The sequence below is a fragment of the Microtus pennsylvanicus genome, chromosome 6, assembly GCF_037038515.1.
Source record: "Microtus pennsylvanicus isolate mMicPen1 chromosome 6, mMicPen1.hap1, whole genome shotgun sequence".
Lineage (NCBI taxonomy): Eukaryota > Metazoa > Chordata > Mammalia > Rodentia > Cricetidae > Microtus > Microtus pennsylvanicus.
The window spans coordinates 22,410,610-22,431,797 of record NC_134584.1 but is presented as its reverse complement, the minus strand read 5'-3'; the positions used below and the strand labels follow the sequence as shown (position 1 = coordinate 22,431,797).

General features: G+C 36.5%; 1 long non-coding RNA gene across 1 annotated transcript in view; it reads left to right on the top strand.

The window, feature by feature from the left end:
- The first annotated feature begins 11,899 nt into the window (after positions 1-11,899).
- LOC142852778 (uncharacterized) overlaps positions 11,900-21,188 on the top strand; it is a 35,720-nt gene continuing 26,431 nt past the window's right edge. Inside the window, exon 1 of the long non-coding RNA XR_012910993.1 lies at positions 11,900-12,039. This is a non-coding gene — a long non-coding RNA (uncharacterized LOC142852778). The remainder of the gene's footprint in view (positions 12,040-21,188) is intronic.

The following is a 21,188-nucleotide window of genomic DNA, read 5'->3' as shown; positions in this document are numbered from 1 at the left end:
TTAATTTTTGCATAAAGATTTACCTTATAATGCAGAATCATATAACTTGTATGATATGTCTTAGTATTCTCTGTATTTCCATCTTCAAATGTTTAAATTCCAGGACTTACATCCTCCACACCTGCCATGTAAGAACAGTTTTAAAAAGTGATATCCAATGAAAATAACAATGAAATACAGCAATTAGTAGATGGAAACTACAATAAAATACCAAATGTTTACTATATATAAAGAAACTGTTTTTGCCTGATAGGGTAGAACCAAGAGCTATGCAGGGAAAACTAAACTGAATTCTGAATAGCTTTAGTGGTATTCTAAAGTTGCTTCTAAGATGAAACAACCGTTTGAGAACTTGATACTAAGGATTCTCTCAAGTAAAATTAAAACTCAATTTTAAAATATACTTCACCTAACCATATATCCACAAAAATTACTCTATTCTGTCAATAATTGTTTCCCCGGGCTTCATTCAGCATTAATATCTATGCTTTTTTAACCAATGTTTCTTAAGCTTATCTTATTGGACAACTAACACTTGACATTTTGAATCTTTGGTGGTACATAAACAGAAGTAAAAATCATATTAAGAACTCCTATATAAAAAGTTATATGAACAATTATTACCCCAAGTAAATAAATACAAAGCTTGCAGTTGCCTTTGTAGCTGCAACTTTTATATGACAAAAGTTTGAAATTTAATAAAAATCAGAAACACTTTTAAGATTCAGACATATAAAAATAGTGTGTGTACATACAAGACACAAGCATATGCACATAGAAATATATTTGTTTTTATATCCACTGTATGTTTATGAATTTTGATTCTATGATTACATGACTGGATGAGTGAGCAGTGTGATAATGACTTGATGGAACTGCCTATGCAAATTGTTACTTTCCCTCTCCTCTCTGCAGTCTTTAGGAGCAAATGTGATGAAGTAGTTCACACAAACATTAATAAAATAGAAAGGATGTGTACATTAATTTTAGGTCTTCAATTTTATTACCAAAGCAAAAGTATCTAGCAGGACAAATAGACTATGGAACTCAAATGAAATATAACTTACAAGTTCCTTTAGCAATTTATTTTTGAAATATGGATAACTTTAAAGACAAATATTTTTTATCTAAGAGCAAAATTATTAAATGGATACAATATATATCACAGAGCCTTCTGTGTCCAAGTACATTTAGTGTTAGTGACTTCTCAATTTTCTAGCCTAATGGTAATTATAGTTTTAAATACCTTTACTTAAAGACACATAATTCATAAGAATTCATCCTAATATACAGATAAACTTAAGATTTTTGGAGAGTTTCATAGACTGTGTAAAAGAAAGCAATAGATTTTCCATGAATATGCAAAAGATACATGTTTTTCCATTTACAAATTAAATTTATTTTAGCCTTGTGTATAAAAATAAGAATTCATAGTACCAGGAGCTGATACTGGAGTTATTGTGGATCTTCTTAGGTGTCTTAGCAAGGTGAAAGAGCAGGGGAAACAGCTGGAAAACAGCAGGTGCACAGCTGTGGATGTGAGAATCTGATTCACAATGATGACATAATTACTGCTCAAGATGGCAACAATGGCATGTAATTTAAAGTGAATACACAATAGAGATGCAATAAATCAAAATAAGAAATGGATTCTGAATTCCAAGTGTAAAGCAGTCACAAGGTTTTTCATATATAAGTGTATGTTTGTGTGTGTGTATGATTGTGTAGGTATATGTGCATGTATACATACATATTTACTGTCTTAAAACTAAAATCGAAACTGTCTTACTATGATGTAGTTTGAATGAGACTGTCTTTGAAAATCTCAAATATTTGACTCTTAGTCCCCAGTTTATGATGATATTTAGGTCTAAAAGCAAAAGCCCAAATAAATTTCTTCTTCTAGAAATTGCCCAGTGTAAAAGGGGTCTAAATCTAAAATTTTTAACATATGCATTAAACCCAAACACTTTACAGAGTGTGTCAAACCTGTCCCAACATCTATAAGCAGTTACAAATATCATTAGGTCAATTTTAGTAAGAGCACAATGACAGACATTGTTGTTATCAAATACCACCAGTTCCAGTCTCTGAGCAACAGTCAAAACCCCAATCTTCTCAATTCTTAAGGGTTAATATTTTAGTTAAAATGAGTTCTGTGTCCCAAAGATTAAAACAAATGTTTAGTCTGTATCTTAGCTCCAAAGCAAACAGGATTTAAACTGCAGAAGCAGTTTAGCATTTGTGCTTTAGGGCAGGTGGGATTCCTGGATGAGGTGAGCTGTATTCAGCTACCTGAAGCACACCTTAGCAGTTATCTCAACCCTTTGTTTGGACTCTCTGGAGGCAAAATGACACCCTGTAGAGTGGCTTAGCAGGTCCTGTTAGCAGGCACTCCTCTCCTTGGGGGCAGGGAAGGCCAGACCAAGGATCTCTCCGCAGTCGCCTCTGGAACTCCTCTGTGGGGTGTCTGCAGCCAGGACCATTAGGTCCAGCTTTGTTTTTTGTTTTTGTGTATTATCACAGCAAAAGAATAGTAGTTACCATACAAAAAAATGCTGACAGCTATTTCTAAATATGTATTAAAATTCAGTATTATAAATGTAACAATGTGTGAAAAATTTCTACTTTCTACTTTGAAAGACAATACAATCATTTTTAAAGAATGAAGCTTATAAAACCACACGTGACCACTTAGTACCAGATCTTCAAAAGAAATAATTATCTACAAAATAGAGCTTTATATATAGTTAACTAATATATAAACCACACACAAGCTTAAACACACACACACACACACACACACACATTTTCCAGTTGCCTTGTCTTAATACCAACATATAACTAAAAATTTAAATGACTGGTATAATTCTTTTGCAGTCCATAGGGGTGAATTCCACAGATAGGCTTAAAATCATATGAAATGCTATTTGGGAGAATATTTCTCAATAATTATTTTCTCCATGATTAGGAAAATGACGTTTATGTGTAATCTTGATGTTTATCCATATAGATTAAATAGACTTTATCCATGAGACAAAAGGATGTTTCAACATACACAAATAATAAATGAGATAAACCACAGAAAAACACTTAAAGACAACAATCACACAATCATCTTGACAAATGCTAAAAAACCGTTGGACAAAATATAGCATTCCTTCATTATAAAAGTCCTAGAAAAAAATAGGACTATAGTGAACATAAATCAAGACAATAAAAACTATGTATATGAAATTCCCAGCCAAAATAATCCTAAATGGAGAAAAGCTTGAGGTATTCCAACTAAAATAAGATATGGCTTTCTGTTTTTTCCACCGCCTTTTCAAAATTGTGCTGGAAGCACCAGCTGGAGCAATGAGGCGAGAGGAGGAAATTGAAGAAAATAGGGAAAAAAAAGTCAAACTATCCTTATTTCCAGTTGATATGATATATGTTATACACTAGATATCCCAAACTTTCTATGAAAAGATAAAAATATGATAACCATATTTCCGGTTTGCAGATGTTAAGACATTTTATTATCTTATGATTTGAGGAAATTCATTTTCCTCAAATACATATCATTTCATTTTTCCAAGAAAATTAAAGTGGTACTTCACAAGTAACATATATGTAATGCATTGCACTTAACAGTGAGTATATTTCAGTCCATGAAATTGATTTTGTATATTTGGTTTATGCACATAAGGCAGAGAAAACAAATATCTCAATAATCAATCATTTTGTGTCAAGGTAATACTCTTATTTAAATATGTCATCAAAAACAAAGTTGAAAGAAAAATTACATAATGAAGTTAAGAAACACATAGGTATGAATCTGGCTCTTATGTGTTAATCTTGTCTTATTGGAAGAGAAAACTAAAGAATGATAAAACAGCCCAGAATCATCATTCTACTATATTAACTAATTTATTTAAAACATAATTTTATTGAAATGTTTTGTTTTGGTCACATGTTTTAATTGTTACTTTTGCATCTTAAATATATAAAAGTTAATTGATAATTAACACTAATTAGTTACCTGGTGCTTACATTTTACAAAATTCCTCTTATCTCTTTCCTAGCTTTGTCTGATAAAGCTCAGTAGGAGAACAGAAGCATTCAGTGGAGCCTGCCAAAAACAGCAGCTTTTAGACTACTCAGAATTGTAAAAGGCTCTCAATAGGAAAATATAAATGTAGAACATGTTCTGGCAGTCTCCAGCAGCCTAATTAAATGTCCTTTTTCCTATTTGATATCTTAGATCACAGAATTGCTCTGAATAAAATTTTCTCTATACATATCATCTATGTTTGAGAAGGAATAATGAATGAATATGTATAGTATATTAGAAAACATTTAACAAGCTTCAAAAGGCAGAATGAACCATGCAGGTCAGCCATACACACTAAAGTAACTTTTAACAAAGTTTGAAGATATTTAATTAAGTTTAAATATTGAGCTCAAATAAAAATGATATGTATTATTGGAAGTTTACTTTGCATTGATTGGATGTTCATTCGTGTTAAGTTAATGAAAGAATTTTAAACTTTACCCACTTTTGTGTGTAGCTAAACCAAAAATGAAAAGTGTTTTTGTTACTAATCAAGTTGTAAACTCTGATACTAAAGTTCAAAGCATATTTATTAACTTCTTTAAGACCAATAATTGTTGACAAATATTTATGTTCCAGTCCTGAAGCCATTCAGTCCCAAAGAAACACACAGAGGCCTACATTACTTTTAAACTGGTAGGCTTATTAGCTCAGACTTTTTATTTACTATTATAACTTACATTACCCCATAATTTTTGACTGTGTTAACCACGTGGCTTGGTACTTTTTATCAGTGTGGCATTCTCATCTTGCTTCTTCTGTGTCTGTGTGAGAACTGCAGATTGAGCCTTTCCTCTCCCAGAATTCTCCTGTTCTGGTGACTCTGCCTATACTTCCTGCCTTGCTAGTGGCCAATCAGCATTTCATTAAACAATACAACTGACAAATATTTACAGGGTATAAGACCATTGTCCCACAGCAAATAATGATTATTTTATATCATATCAAAGAATGTTGTTTTCAAGGAGAGACTGATAATGATTATTTAATTTAACACTAAAAACACAAAGTTAAAATTTCTAGATAAAAAGATACCACAGTAGAAGATCTAAAAATTTGGGAGACTGGCCATTCTTTCTTCACCCAAGGTCTGAGGCACAGACTGGCTATTTTTTAAAAAATAAAATATCCCATACCTTTAATCACAGAATAACATGTCAACATTTTATACTGCATAGTGAGCACACATGACATTATTAATTTATTCTCTTCAGTTTTAAAAGCCTTGTCTGGATGTTCTAACATTATAAAAAATAAGGACTAGCAAAAGGAAGTTACAACATAGAGAGAAAGTCCTTGACAATCAGCAAACCTCCTCCTGCTCTTCTTCCTATTCCTCCTTCTTTACTACCTCCCCTTCCCTCTCATTTTCTTTTCTTTCTCCCCCTTCTCTGCAAACCTCCATTCCTTCCTTCCCATTTCCTCTCATCATGCTTGAAATTTTCAGGAAAATCTTGTGTTTAATCTGTCCTGATACCAGGTAGTGAAAAGAAAAACAATTTTGCTTCTCAGATTAATATTTTTTTTCAATTTCACATGGTTGTATAGTAACTCAAATGAACAAAGCTTCAGCAATAGGAACCTCTCAGATATAAAATGACACATTGATCTTGGTTTTCATGCTAAGACAACCTTAACAACTGTGTTCATATTCTTAGGCATTATTTTCTCCTGTTTTTGTGTCTGCTATGTCATAATGGCTTATCTTGAATGAAGACTATTCCCTCCCTATGCATCACAACTTTTGTTAAAGTTGTTGTGGTTTGAATGTGATATCCTTTATAATCTTGTGCATAGGCCTTGTTTAAAAAGATGTCATAGTCAATGTTCTACTGTTGTGAATAGATACCATGACTACAGAAACTCTTATAAAAAAGAAAGCATTTAATTAGATCTTGCTGACAGATTTGGGTCTTAGTCCATTATTACCATGGTGGGAGCATGGCAGCAGGCAGGCATGGTGCTGGAGAATTAGCTGAGAGTTCTACATCAAAAAGAGCATGTTGGCAGAAGAGAGAATGACACTGGGCCCGGCTTGGGGTTCTGAGACTTGTAAACCCACCCCCAGTGACACACTTTCTCAAAAAAAAAAAAAAAAAAAAACAAAAAAAACTCTACCTTCTTTTCCATCTAAGACAGGGCCACACTCTGATGACTAAATAAAATATATGAGCCTATTGGCAAGTCCAGAGCATTCTTATTTGAACTACCCCAAGAAGTTTAGGTGATGCTTCCTTGCCAGAAGACATATATCACTGAGTCTGACTTTTGAGACTGAAAATCCTGTTTACTTGCAGTTCCTTCTATGTTTGTGATTGTGTTTGAAATGTGAACTTCAAATTTCTGCTCCTCTTTCCTTGACTAAAGGACTGCTGTCATAATAGACTTCCTATGAACTGTAACCCAAAGGAAATAGTTTCTTCTATGAGTTGTTCTGTCTCATGGTATTTCTTCATAACAAAATAACTAAGACAGAATTTAGAAACTAAAGTATGGTGTATCTGGAAAGACTCTGAGATGCTGTTCTCTGAAAAAAAATGTGGAACATTTTGCAACTTTGAACTAAAACATTATTAAAAATTCAGTTATCAGAAAATAAATCACATACTTAAAAAGAATGGGGAACTTTATAATTATTCATGGGAAGGGCCCAGATGAATGTCTCAAGAAGTCATTTCTTCAGATATCTAACAATTTCTTAAGGTTATTGTAAGTTATATAACTATATGTCTGCTTGGGAGTGGTCTCTGGGTCTCATGGCCATCAAAAGAAATTTCTGTTACAGTTAGTCATGTTTTTGAAGTCCTAGGTGTAAACATTTTCAGGTAGATGTTATGTCTATAGCAATAAAGAGAACATATCCAGGTGGCAGTGGTACATGCCTTTAATCCTAGCACTTGGGAGGCAAAGGTAGGTAGATCTCTGTCAGTTTGAGGCCAGGCTGGTTTGTAAGAGCTAGTTCCAGGACAGGCACCAAAGCTACAGTGAAAACCAGTCTCAAATATAAACATTTGCAGATGGCAATAAAAATATTCATTTCTTTATTTTAGTAAACCATGATTAAAATCTTACCCATGACAAAGGAGTTATGGTAATAATTCTTTCATGCAATTTCATGCTAGGGTTCCAAATCCTAAGATAAGAGAAAGGGATGTTAACAAGCAGGCAGAAGTCAAGACAGTTAAGTAAAACTCGAATTTACTTTACTTCTGTACAATTCACTACTTTAGAGGCAGGTGTCTCTATTAGGGTATTATAATAAAGAGTAATAATTTTCTTTTATTTCCTGCATAAACATGGGACAGACTATAAATTCATATCATGCCAAGAAATTTGTCAGAGCTAGTAGGAGCTTACAAGTATACCTTTAATATTTTTTTTTAAATCCTTTATTTTAATTGGCTCTTACTTTGATGTAAAAAGCCCATGTAAACTTAAATCCAAATAACAGATGAGCTTTGCAATATTTGATTTGCTTATTTCTTTGTTTTCTAGGTAGCAAACCAGTGATTGGAAAATTTCCTACTTGGAGCGCCTTACCTTCTGAGAGAGATGTACTTTGTTGTTGGATTGTTGAGTTGTTGTTTTCCTTTTTTCTTTGTTCTATCAAAGATAGTCAGCTTGACAAGGACCTATGATTTTTGAGTCTTCCCAAACACTTGCAACAATTATCCAATATGCCAGTTGTGTTAATAAGCAATAACCACTGGGATACCTCATAGTCACCATGTATATCAATAGTAAAACACAGGCTACTATAGTATGAAAAGAAAGCATGGAGCCATTGTACTATGCAAACTCCTGTAAAGTCTCTATCATAAGCAAAGTTCGTGTGACAATCAGAGAGTAAAACGTCCCCAATAATCAGGTTTATAGACAAGGCAATGGTAACATGCACCTTTAATTCCAGTAGCTGCAACGGTTGCCATAGAGACAGGCAGTGCATGCTTTTAATCCTAGTAGTGCATGTCTTTAATCCCGGTTTAGGAAGGATTGTATGATGGGAAGAGATAGCTCTCAGGTTTAGTCTTATTCTGAGGATTCCTGGAGGCAGAATCACCATATTGGACTTACGTAGCAGTTAAGAGCCAGTGGCTAGTTGTTTTGCTTTTCTGATCTTTAGGTTGAACCTTAATATCTGTCTCTGACATTTTTATTTATTTATTTGTTTATTTATTTATTTATTAAAGATTTCTGTCTCTTCCCCTCCACCACCTCCCATTTCCCTCCCCCTCTCCCAATCAAGTCCTCCTCCCTCGTCAGCCCAAAGAGCAATCAGGGTTCCCTGACCTGTGGGAAGTTCAAGGACTACCCACCTCCATCCAGGTCTAGTAAGGTGAGCATCCAAACTGCCCAGGCTCCCACAAAGCTAGTACGTGCAGTAGGATCAAAAACCCATTGTCATTGTTCTTGAGTTCTCAGTAGTCCTCATTGTCCGCTATGTTCAGCGAGTCCAGTTTTATCCCAGGCTTTTTCAGACCCAGGCCAGCTGGCCTTGGTGAGTTCCCGATAGAACATCCCATTGTCTCAGTGTGTTGGTGCACCCCTCGCGGTCCTGAGTTCCTTGCTCGTGCTCTCTCTCCTTCTGCTCCTGATTTGGACCTTGAGATTTCTGTCCAGTGCTCCAATGTGGGTCTCTGTCTCCTTTCATCGCCTGATGAAGGTTAATATTCAGGAGGATGCCTATATGTTTTTCTTTGGGTTCTCCTTCTTATTTAGCTTCTCTAGGATCACGAATTATAGGCTCAATATCCTTTATTTATGGCTAGAAACCAAATATGAATGAGTACATCCCATGTTCCTCTTTTTGGGTCTGGCTTACCTCACTCAGGATAGTGTTTTCTATTTCCATCCATTTGTATGCAAAATTCAAGAAGTTCTTGTTTTTTACTGCTGAGTAGTATTCTAATATGTATATATTCCATACTTTCTTCATCCATTCTTCCACTGAAGGGCATCTAGGTTGTTTCCGGGTTCTGGCTATTACAAACAATGCTGCTATGATCATAGTTGACACTGTCACTAAGACAAAAAAGCAACCCACTGACTGGGAGAAGATCTTCACCAACCCCGCAACTCATCTCCAAAATATATAAAGAACTCAAGAAACTTCTAGACCATAAAAGGCTAATCAACCGAACTATAAAATGGGGCACTGAGCTGAACAGAAAATTCTCAACAGAAGTTCAAATGGCCAAAAGACACTTAAGGTCATGCCCAACTTCCTTAGCCATCAGGGAATTGCAAATCAAGACAACTTTAAGATACCATCTTACACCTGTCAGAATGGCTAAAATCAAAAACACCAATGATAGCCTTTGCTGGAGAGGTTGTGGAGAAAGGAGTACACTCATCCATTGCTGGTGGGAATGCAAACATGTGCAACCACTTTGGAAAGGAGTGTGGCGGTTTCTCAGGAAATTCGGGATCAACCTACCCCTGGACCCAGCAATACCACTCTTGGGAATATACCCAAGAGATGCCCTATCATACAACAAAAGTATATGCTCTCTCTTTTTCTTAATCATACTTCAGAAGTTTAATGAATAGTGCTGGCATAACTGGATTCTGTAGTTGTACCAAAGAATTCCACAATAACCCAGAATGGAGTATAACAAAGGTTTGACATAGGAAAAAAATGTGTTTATTGTATATAGCTTGACTATCTGGATCAGCATAATGGACCTCACCAAGAATTTGCTATTGAGAGGCCTCAAATTCTCTGGCTCTATATTGATGTTCCAGGGTCATAGCCTCTTCTCTCCAATAGGAATTCCACTGTAACTAGGTCCATCTTGTAATACAGCTGAGACAATTTGAAGCCACTCACGCAGAGTAACTTTATTTCTTGAAGCCCATGTCTTTGCCAGTGCTCTAACATATGGTGAGTGTGTGCTATAAGATACTACTGTTTGTTAATATCTTGTAGAGTAGATCTTTTAATTGTATAGATTCCCATTTATATTCTGCATATCCTTCTGGATATGAGCATTTGCTGACTTTTCAGACTTAGTAACATGATAAGTAGCTAAAATTCTTGGTAAGTCATCTCTGAATTTGAGAGGTACTGGTGGTGCTAAGTCATTTCTATTTTCCTTTGCTTACAACTCCTCTTCTTGCTTGAGAGATCTTACAAGTTCCTCAAACAATTCAAATCTTTTAATCACGGTACTTTGTAAAGTTCGAATCTCTTGACCTGTGAATATTTCTAATGATTTTATTAAATCAAATAATTTCTGGTTCTCATTCTGTCCATGTGATTCTAATATTTTGAATTTTTCCATTAAGGAAATCTTCTCATCCTTGGAAATTATTTGGATGGCATACAAATTTCCTTACTTGAATAATGTTCTATCTGCTGGTTTATCATAAATTTTTAACAATTTTGTTTGTCAGTTTCAATAGTATAAATCTTTTCAGATAATCTCTCAGTTTCATTTTGTAAGGTTTCATAACCCATTAATACGAATTGAATTTTACCTGTCATATTAAGGTCATCATTTTCAATGGTATGAATACTTTTTGCTCACTTCTCATTACCAGTCTGTAAAGAGCATATCATTTCTAGAAGTTTCTCGTTCATGACTGCATTAAACCACTTTTTTTAAGGAAATTCGGAATCAACCTATCCCTGGATCTAGCAATACCACTCTTGGGAATATTCCCAAGAGAGGCCCTATCATACAACAAAAGTATATGCTCAACTATGTTCATGGCAGCATTGTTTGTAATAGCCAGAACCTGGAAACAACCTAGATGTCCTTCAACGGAAGAATGGATGAATAAAGTATGGAATATATACATATTAGAGTATTACTCAGCAGTAAAAAACAAGAACTTCTTGAATTTTGCATACAAATGGATGGAAATAGAAAACACTATCCTGAGTGAGGTAAGCCAGACCCAAAAAAGAGGACCATGGGATGTACTCACTCATATTTGGTTTCTAGCCATAAATAAAGGACAATGAGCTTATAATGCATGTTCCTAGGGAAGCTAAGTAAGAAGGTGAACCCAAAGACAAACACATAGGCATCCTCATGAATATTAACCTTCATCAGGCGATGAAAGGAGACAGAGACAGAGGAGCACGGGACAGAAATCTCAAGGTCCAAATCAGGAGCAGAAGGAGACGGAGCACGAGCAAGGACCTCAGGACCGCGAGGGGTGCACCCACACACTGAGACAATGGGGATGTTCTATCGGGAACTCACCAAGGCCAGCTGGCCTGGGTCTGAAAAAGCATGGGATAAATCTGGACTAGCTGAACATAGAGGACAATGAGGAATACTGAGAACTCAGGAACAATTGCAGTGGATTTTTGATCCTACTGCACGTACTGGCTTTGGGGGAGCCTAGGCAGTTTGGATGCTCACCTTAGGAGACCTGGATAGAGGTGGGCGGTCCTTGGACTTCCCACAGGTCAGGGAACCCTGATTGCTCTTCGAGCAGATGAGGGAGGGTGACTTGATCGGGGGAGGGGGAGGGAAATGGGAGGCGGTTGCAGGGAGGAGGCAGAAATCCTTAATAAATAAATAAATTAAAAAATAAAATAAAATAAAAAAAATGAAGAACAAAACTAATAGCTGTGATGGCCACAAAAATGTTTGTACCAGGTAGGTCATCTAGTTCCTGCAGAAATCCATCCTGTGTATAATCAAAAAAGTTGTTGAACTTCTGGGTGGTGATATTGTCTGCAATTACCCTGGGGTTGTTTCACAACTTTCAAATTCGTTTATTTATTAATCAAATTAATTTACTTCAATAATTTTCAGAAAATTGTTGTCGGTGTAATAATCTTGATTGACCAGCATGCGTTGGAGTAGCGGCAGTAAGGCAGGTCCTAGAATTACTAACAAATTTTGTTAAATTCTTAAGAGCAGCACACCTGCCTACAGAGGACGTTGAGTTGGGCAGAAGGTCAAGGAACACAGAGCTTGCAGGTATGTGCTGCAATGTTACTGATTGGTCAATGACACTCACGTGCAGAGTTAGAGTTTCCAGGGTCAGAGTTCAGCCTGATCAGAGCAGGCCTTGCAGCAGCTGGACCTCAGAAGCAGATACTGGCTTGTGTAGCTGCAGTGTGCCACATGGGCCAGGGGCCAGAAAATCCTTGGCAGAGTTTCGGCAGGAAGTCACGTAGTAGAACCGCACAATTATACTGAGGCACACGGAAACAGGCCAACAGGAAACCGCTAACTCAAGCCATAGGCCAACCGAGCCAAGCAGTGCACAGATGCATTGGAGGGGCATACCAGCTGCATGGTGTGGGAGGCGGCTGTAGCAGGTGTGGGCATGGATGACAGTGTTGTGTGCTCAGGCGCATACATGTGCCAAGTTGTAGTTTAACCAAAGAATTCCACGATAGCCAAGAATACAGTATAACAAAGTTTTGTTTATTTGGGGATACACTCACAGTAAGGGCAGCAATCCATAGTCTTTTCCAAGTGCTTAGAACTATAACCAAATAGACAAGATTTCTGGAGAAAATCAGAGCATAAAAGAAAGGAGAGGAAGATTGCAGAAGAGAGCAGGGAGGAGAACATGAGGCACAGGATGGTTGATTTGGGGGAATAGCAGAGAGAGAGAATAGGAAATATCTTGATAGAGGGAGGCAATATAGTGTTGAGGAGAAACCTGGCACTTGGAAAATTCCCAGGTATTCACAAGGATAACCCCTTCTAAGACTCTAAACAAGAGTAAACAGGGTGCCTGAACTAGTCTTCCTGTGTAATCAGAAATTATGACTACTTTAATTGTAATCATAAGACCTTCATCCAGTAACTGGTGGAAACACGTGCACAGATCAACAGCGAAGCACTGGGCCTAGATCCCAGAGTTCATTTAAGGAGAGGGAGGAACAATAATATGAGCAAATGGTTGAGAATCATGGTGGGGAAAACCACAGAAACAATTTGCCAGAGCTAGTGGAAACTCACTGACTCTATACTAAAAGCAGGAGAACCTGATTAAACTATGCTATCTGATGACTTGGGCGGTTTCTGGGACCACTGGCAGTGAGAGCAGGATTTATCCCTAGTGTATAAACTAGCTTTTTGTTGCCCATTCCCTATGGAAGGACAAGTAGCCCAGCCTATATAGAGGGCAGAGAGCCTTTGTCCTGCCTCAAAGTGAAGTGATAGACCTTGTTGACTCCCCAAGTAAAGTCTTACTATCTCTGAGGAGTGGAAGGGGTTGGGATGGGGTGAGGTAAGCAAGAGGAGGGGAGCACAGGGGAACTGGGATTGGTATGTAAAATAAAGATGATTATTTTTACAAAATAAAGAAAAAGAAAATGATGTGATGGTAAGCATATGATTTTTTTCTGGCAGAATATGGATTTTTATTATGACATTGTAATGGTGTGCAAAGTTTAGTATTTTAATTTTTGTCATATTATATCAATATATGATGTCTTTATTAGATCTATAGATTTATACAACATCAAAATTAGACCATTAAACACACTTTAATTCTGGAAGGGAAAAATTTGTACATTTACTGATAGTTTAAATTATATTTTCTTGACTGGTATATAAATAGAAAGGCAAACCTTTGATTAAAATGAAGCTTTCTTCATGAAAGACAATTACAGCACAGACAGAATTTCAGTTTATCAGTAAAATGGGGATATGTGCTGAAAGTAAGTCAATAAGCTTTGTGATATCAACCTATTTGCAAACAAAACTCCAAATCAGAAAAAAACTGCATGGAAATAGCTTTATTAAACTTAATCTAGATTGAAAGGAGAGAATGCTTCAGGATGTAATGAAAATTGAAGTATTTCTTTAATTATCTGCATGAATTACTCAGCCATCAGTATTAAAATATGCCATGATGTGTTTTGGTTAACAATGAAGTGTGTAAGCAAGACAATATGGCTAGCTTTCTACTGAAAGCCTCAGCAAAACATAAAACAATATCAAAATTTGATGCAGCAATTATAGAGCAGATAAATGTATTTCATTCTTTGTGACTATTAGGAGAATATATAATAGTCTCGTAACATTTCTATAATTATTCAAAATACCCCAAGCAATATTGAAAATCTGATGGGAATATAAGTTCATGTTCTTGAAACTTAATATGTAATTAATTTCAATATAATTTATCTTATCAGAGATGAATTAATGCAAGTTTACCATTAATATCCTTCATTTGATTGTTTAAATGATATAAAATCATGGACTATAAAAATTATAGCATAGTCTACAAGGAACTCCCAATAAATATAGTAAAGGACTATAATGCTATAAACTTTAATTTCGTTATCATAGCATGTTTTCATTGGTGTGATTTAAAATTATATAGAAATGTTAGCAATTTAAAATTACTTTATGAAATTTTTAGTAAGTAAATTTCAAGGAGCTACTATAATGGGGAAAGACAACAAGTCTTGAAGTATGTTCAAGGGTCCATGGAACATTTAATGCATAATTAAATGACTCCCCATGGCATGCTGTTATGTTACACTGTTATAACTTTTGCACCTGTAGCCGTAAATTCATGAGTACGTTTCTTAGAACAGATAAATTTGAGAAAATATTTCAGAGTATTCCTTTTATCTAACTCTCTTCATTGTTCTATATTATAGTAACTTCCATTAATCTAGTGCACAGTAAAATCTAAGAGCTCTTGGTCAATAATTATTTTTAATTATTTATTTTTGATCCTGGCTGCAAATTCCCCTCCTTCCTTGTTCCGGCACAAAATAAAGGCAAAGCAGATATCAAAGAATATTTACCAGTTTATTGTTAAACTTACTGAACCAAAGTTCCAGCGTAGCACAGGTAGCGAGGAACAAAAAGGCCGAGCCGCCTCTCCGCGCACTCTTTATTGGCCGGGATTTGCCTAAGGCAAACCCCGCCCTCTAAAGGGAGCTGATTTAACCCCTTCATCTCCCCCTTTTGTCTAAATAAGACACAACTAAACCAAATATAACTATAACAATAATAACAAATGATAAATATAACAAACAATATTGGGAGCAAAAGTTTTGCTAAAGAGTAACTACAATTAAATAATCTTCAACTCCATCAAAGATCCGAGAAGGGAGTAAATATTACTTAACAAAAAAGAGATAACCAAAATGTGCAACAAATGACAGAGACAACTGACTGCCTGGGCAATCACCCAAAATCTCATTTGCAATGTTGAGTCAACCAACTTTGGCTAAGGCCTAACATAACTGACATACCATTCTCAAATGCAAGGAACTTTCTTAGGATTATCCTACCCTGTCTTGGCAAGATAAGACAATCCTGTTTATATCTTAGTCAGTAGTTGAGGTATGGGTTTTTCTTAACCCAAAGGCCAGTTCTGCCAGGAAGACAAGCTCCCAGTGGAGTGTCTTTGGTGCTCAACGTTCTCTCGGGAGTAGAGTGGTGTTGCCAGGAGTAAATTGTGTCTCGATGGCACAGAATTCTAGGTTAGATTAAAGGCCATTTTCTACAGCTCTTCAAAGAAGCTGAAGATTATACTATCTATACTGAAAATAATCTCTATGTATCTAAAAGACCTGATTAACCTAAAAATAATATGACAAACATGTAATTCTCAATACCTATCTAATTTGAAAACTAAGGGAATAAACAATTGTGCAATGTATGAAGACAATGATCTTCACTTGTAAACAATGTCATTACTTATCAAATGTAAACAATGTTATTACATAAATAGGACCAGAGGTAGAAATGTACATTGTGATATGATAGATGTATCCATACAATATAAGCATACTCTTATACCAAAATAGAGGTAGGAACACTCACATTCAATATTCAATATATCAATATACAAGAAACAGTACCAACATAATTTTCTAAAAACAGTAAGTCACAAATACCAATCATCCCATCAACCCAGTTAATCCCCCTCTTTTTTTTTTATATATATATATATCCCTAATTCCATACAATATCTCCCCATCCCCTCACCCCTAAACCAACCACTAAAAGATGTCCCTAACCCTGTGGGCAAACTCTGTTGGGAGAGGGGACGTCGTCCTCTTAGATTGCTTCTAGCTGACATGGGGGCGACGTTCTTCTTAGGGGCCCCTGTGAAAGCAAACGATGGTAAAATTCCCAAATTAACCTTTGACTTAAGAAAACTATAACTAGTCTCTGTGTGTTTCGAGAAGGTCCGGCCAGAGCGTTGTCAAAAATGTGCATCATATGAAATTGTCTCTTGCAATTGGTACCAAAAAACAGATCCAAAATTAGTGCTTAAAAAAAAAAAAAAAATTCATGACGTCATAAAAACCAGATTGAGTTGATGTTGTGGGGCCCCATCTTCATCCTGGAAACTTCAAAAATTACTGTAGGAAAATATGTTGCTTGTTATGGGAAATTTAAACATTAACAACAAGGACTTATACTGACATATAAAGAAAGACACAGATGTGAGGGAAGGCAAAGAAAGTTTATCAAGTATAAAATTATTCTTATTCTGTCCCATTTCATGGCTCCTGACCTGAGACAGAAACTTTGAAATATCTCTTATCAACAGGCTTGGAATTGAAGAAGGACTGAGCCATAGTCCAACTCCAAAACCAGCTCTACACATTTATAAAGAAGTGTTCAATAAAACATATAAATATACATAAATATATATAAAACCAATACTTACGATACGTATAGAATTTTATTGTTGATGTTTAATGGGTCGTATCTATTTTCCATCCATCAGTAATTAAATATTCAGGGTCCCTCAAATTCTTTGGAGATGAATATTTTCCTGTGGAGATAAGAAAAGAACCCTGCCCCCATCCTATTAGTAAACCTTACCATCTGTATGTCGGTCATCCTTGTGAATGAATTGTTATTTATCTTTTCCAAGTGACTTCTCTTCCTCAAACCGAACCTTTATTAATTTTGACGGTATCCATAATTTTTCCTCACCTGTGGAGATAAGAGCAAAACCCCTTCCCCAACGCAGCACATCTCCTGGCTTCCATTGTGAGGTCAGTACATCCTTGAAATAAACTGGTTGATTTAGTTCAGCAGACTTTTCCATTATCCAATGTCTTTCTGCAGCCGTCGTTCCCTTCTCGTTAGCGTTGAGAAAATTCAAGGTTAACAAAGCATTATGTAACCTATTTCTAGGGGTGTTTTCCACCCCTTTCTGTTTGTTCAACATATCCTTTATAGTTCGATTTGATCTTTCTATGACTGCTTGACCTGTAGGATTGTATGGTATACCTGTAACATGCTTGATATTGTAATGATCAAAAAACCGTTTCATCTTCCTAGAGACATAAGCAGGACCATTATCTGTCTTTATTTGTGTAGGTATACCCATGATAGCCATGACTTCTAATAAATGAGTGATTACTGAATCAGCTTTTTCTGAACTTAAAGCAGTTGCCCACTGAAAGCCTGAATAAGTGTCGATGGTGTGATGAACATATTTCAATTTGCCAAATTCTGCAAAGTGGAACACATCCATCTGCCAGATTTCATTTCTATGAGTGCCCTTTGGATTAACTCCTGCTGGCAGTGGCGTTTGGTTATAGAAAGAGCAGGTAGGGCATTTCTTCACAATCTCCTTAGCTTGTTGCCATGTAATAGAAAACTCTTTCTTCAAACCTTTGCTATTAACATGATGTTTTTTATGAAATTCAGAGGCTTGAAGCACACTACCAATCAATAATTGATCAATTTCTGCATTACCTTGTGCTAGAGGACCTGGCAGACCCGTATGGGATCGGATGTGTGTTATGTACATAGGGCAAAGCCTGTTCCTGATCAAATCTTGAACCTGGATAAACAATGAGGTTAGTTCTGTATCATCAGGTATAAATTCAGCAGTTTCAATATGTAAAATAACTCTTTCTGCATATTGTGAATCAGTAACTATATTAATAGGTTCTTTAAAATCTCTTAGTACCATAAGAATGGCATATAATTCTGCCTTCTGGACAGAATCATAAGGACTTTGTTCCACCTTACCCAAGTCTTCTGATTTGTAACCTGCCTTCCCTGATTTATTGGCATCAGTATAGAATGTACGGGCTCCAGTTATTGGAGCATCACGGACTATTCGAGGAAGGATCCAAGAAGTTCTCTTTATGAAGTTGAGCCGCTTGCTTTTTGGATAGTTGTTATTAATGTCTCCCAAAAAATTAGCACAAGCTCTTTGCCATGGTTCATTATCTTCCCATAATTTCTTTAGTTCATCAGCAGTGAAAGGCACTATAATTTCTGCTGGGTCTATGCCTGCTAGTTGACGAAGTCTCAGCTTGCCTTTTATAATTAACTCAGAGACTTTTTCCACATAAGTTTTCAGTTTCTTACTTGGTTTATGTGGTAAAAAGATCCATTCCAAGATAATATCATCTCTCTGCATTAAAATTCCTGTAGGAGAAATTTTCGATGGTAATATGACGAGAATACAATCGAGCTCTGGATTCACTCTGTCCACATGTGCCTGTTGTAATTTCTCCTCAATCATTGTCAGTTCCTTTTCTGCTTCAGCTGTTAATTCTCTGGGACTGTTTAAATCTTTATCACCATCCAAGGTCTTGTTCAAATGAATTATTAGATCAGGTGTTATCCCAATAGTTGGTCGTAAACTGGAAATGTCTCCTAACAGTCTTTGAAAGTCATTAAGAGTCCGTAAGCGATCCCTCCGAATTTGTGCCTTCTGTGTCTTAATTTTTTGCAAACCTATTCTATAACCTAAATAATTAACAGAATCTCCCTTCTGAATCTTTTCAGGAGCAATTTGCAATCCCCATTTAGGTAACAGTATCTGTATTTCTTCAAACAGCCTGTTCAAGGTATCTATGTTTGAATCAGATAACAATATGTCGTCCATGTAATGGTATACAATAGATTTGGGAAATTTCTTGCGTATTATTTGCAATGGTTGGTTCACAAAATATTGGCACAGGGAGGGGCTATTTAACATACCCTGGGGGAGGACGGTCCAGTGGTACCTCCTCGAAGGTTGAGAATTGTTATAAGTAGGCACTGTGAAGGCAAATTTTTCTCTATCTTCTTTTTGCAAAGGTATAGTGAAAAAACAATCCTTCAAATCAATAACTATGAGAGGCCATCCTTTTGGTAATAAAGAGGGCAACGGAATTCCAGATTGCAGAGGGCCCATAGGTTGAATAACCTTGTTGATGGCCCTGAGATCTGTCACCATTCTCCATTTACCTGATTTTTTCTTAACCACAAATACAGGAGAATTCCAAGGGCTGGTAGATTCTTCTATATGTCCAGCTTCTAGTTGCTCTTGTACCAGCTGTTCTAAAGCCTGTAGCTTTTCCTCAGCTAAAGGCCATTGCTTTGTCCATATTGGTTTCTCAGTCAACCATTTTAGAGACAAGGCTGTTGGTATTTCTGAAGGGACATCAAGTGCTTGTTCCTGCACAGCCCTAATGGCCGGTTTTGTCCTTTTGTAATAACTTTTAATATTCCTTTCAGAAATATGGGCTCTAGAAGTAGCAGGAATGTTAATTTGAGTATTCCATTGTTGTAATAGGTCACGACCCCATAAATTCATTGCAATATTGGCTACATAAGGCCTTAATTTTCCTATTTGTCCCTCAGGCCCTATACATTCAACCCATCTCGTGCTCTGCCTTACTCGAGATAGGGTTCCAATTCCCAGGAGCTGAACATTTACATTCTGAAGAGGCCAATATGGATGCCAAGATTCTGGGGTAATGATACTTACATCAGCACCTGTGTCCAGTAGGCCAGTAATAAAAATGCCATTTACACACACTCTCAGCTTAGGTCTTTGATCATTTATAGAAGTTTGCCAAAACACACGTAACTCATCTTTCTGATTACTATTGCTTGTAACAGTAGGCATGTGGCTTTCTAATTGTCCTGACGAGGCATGTTCTCTGCAGAAACTGGGAATGTCTGAACCATGTTTGCCATGGGGGCCTGAGAGGCCCCCCCTCTCACGTTTCCCGTCTGTATCAGGTTGCCTTGTCTATCTCTTGTAGACCTGCATTCATTCGTCCAATGTCTGCCCTTCCCACATCTTCTACATAAACCTGAAGGCTGATTCCTTCTATTCCTGTTATTTCTAGAAGACGCATTATTATTATTTCTGAAAACCCGTTGTTTACAATTCCTTTTCATATGACCCATTTTGCCACAATTAAAACATTTGGTATTCTGGTGTCTCCTTTTACAATTGGAAATTGCTTCTTCTACCCATGCTTCAGTGCCATAGTCAAATGTGTCAACATCTAGTGTATGCAAGACCCATTCTTCCAAGGACGCTGATCTGAACATTAAAGGCCTCAAGATCCTTTTGCATTCCACATTAGCATTTTCATAGGCCAAAGACTCAATTATTATACGTCTTGCTTCTGGGTCAGGTATCCCCATTTGTACAGCTTTAGTTAATCTTTGTAAAAAGTCACTAAAGGGTTCTCTCTGACCCTGTTTAACTGTGACAAATGATTCCATTCTCTGTCCTGGGTCTTGTACTCTGTCCCAAGCCCTTAAGGCTGCTGTAGTACACATAGAAAGTATGTTTTCATCCAAATTAGCTTGTTCCTGAGGGTCTGAAAAGAGCCCTTCACCTAGAATTTTATCTAGGGAAACGTCAATTCCCTTCGCCTTTTCCTGCTGTTCTAAAAGTCTAGCCTCTTGCCTGAATAAGCATTTCCATTTTAAGTGCGGTCCACTCTCAAGGACCGCGGAGCTCAGCTGGAGCCAGTCCAAGGGGGTTGCTTTGCTTGTTGTGGCCCAAGATTTTAGCATCTCTTTAACAAAAGGGGAGTGCATCCCAAAAGACATGATGGCCTGTTTAATTTCTTTGAGATCATTCATACGGACAGGCTCCCATGTATCTTCCTTGATGACCCTAGGGTTTCTGGAACCAACCACCTTTTCTGTTGTTATTACAGGAAAGGCATGTAGAGCTGTAGGTAGAGCTTTGTGAAAATTGTCCCGGAGGGATTTATCCACAGATGTAGTTAAAATTTGCCTTTCTACCCTTTGCTCTTCTTCTTCAGAATTTAGAAATTCCTCAATCTTTTCAATTCTATTCACCATTGCTTTTTGTAATGTCTGAATCTCCTGCCCAGAATTATGTTCTAAAGCCTTCATTGAGGATTCTA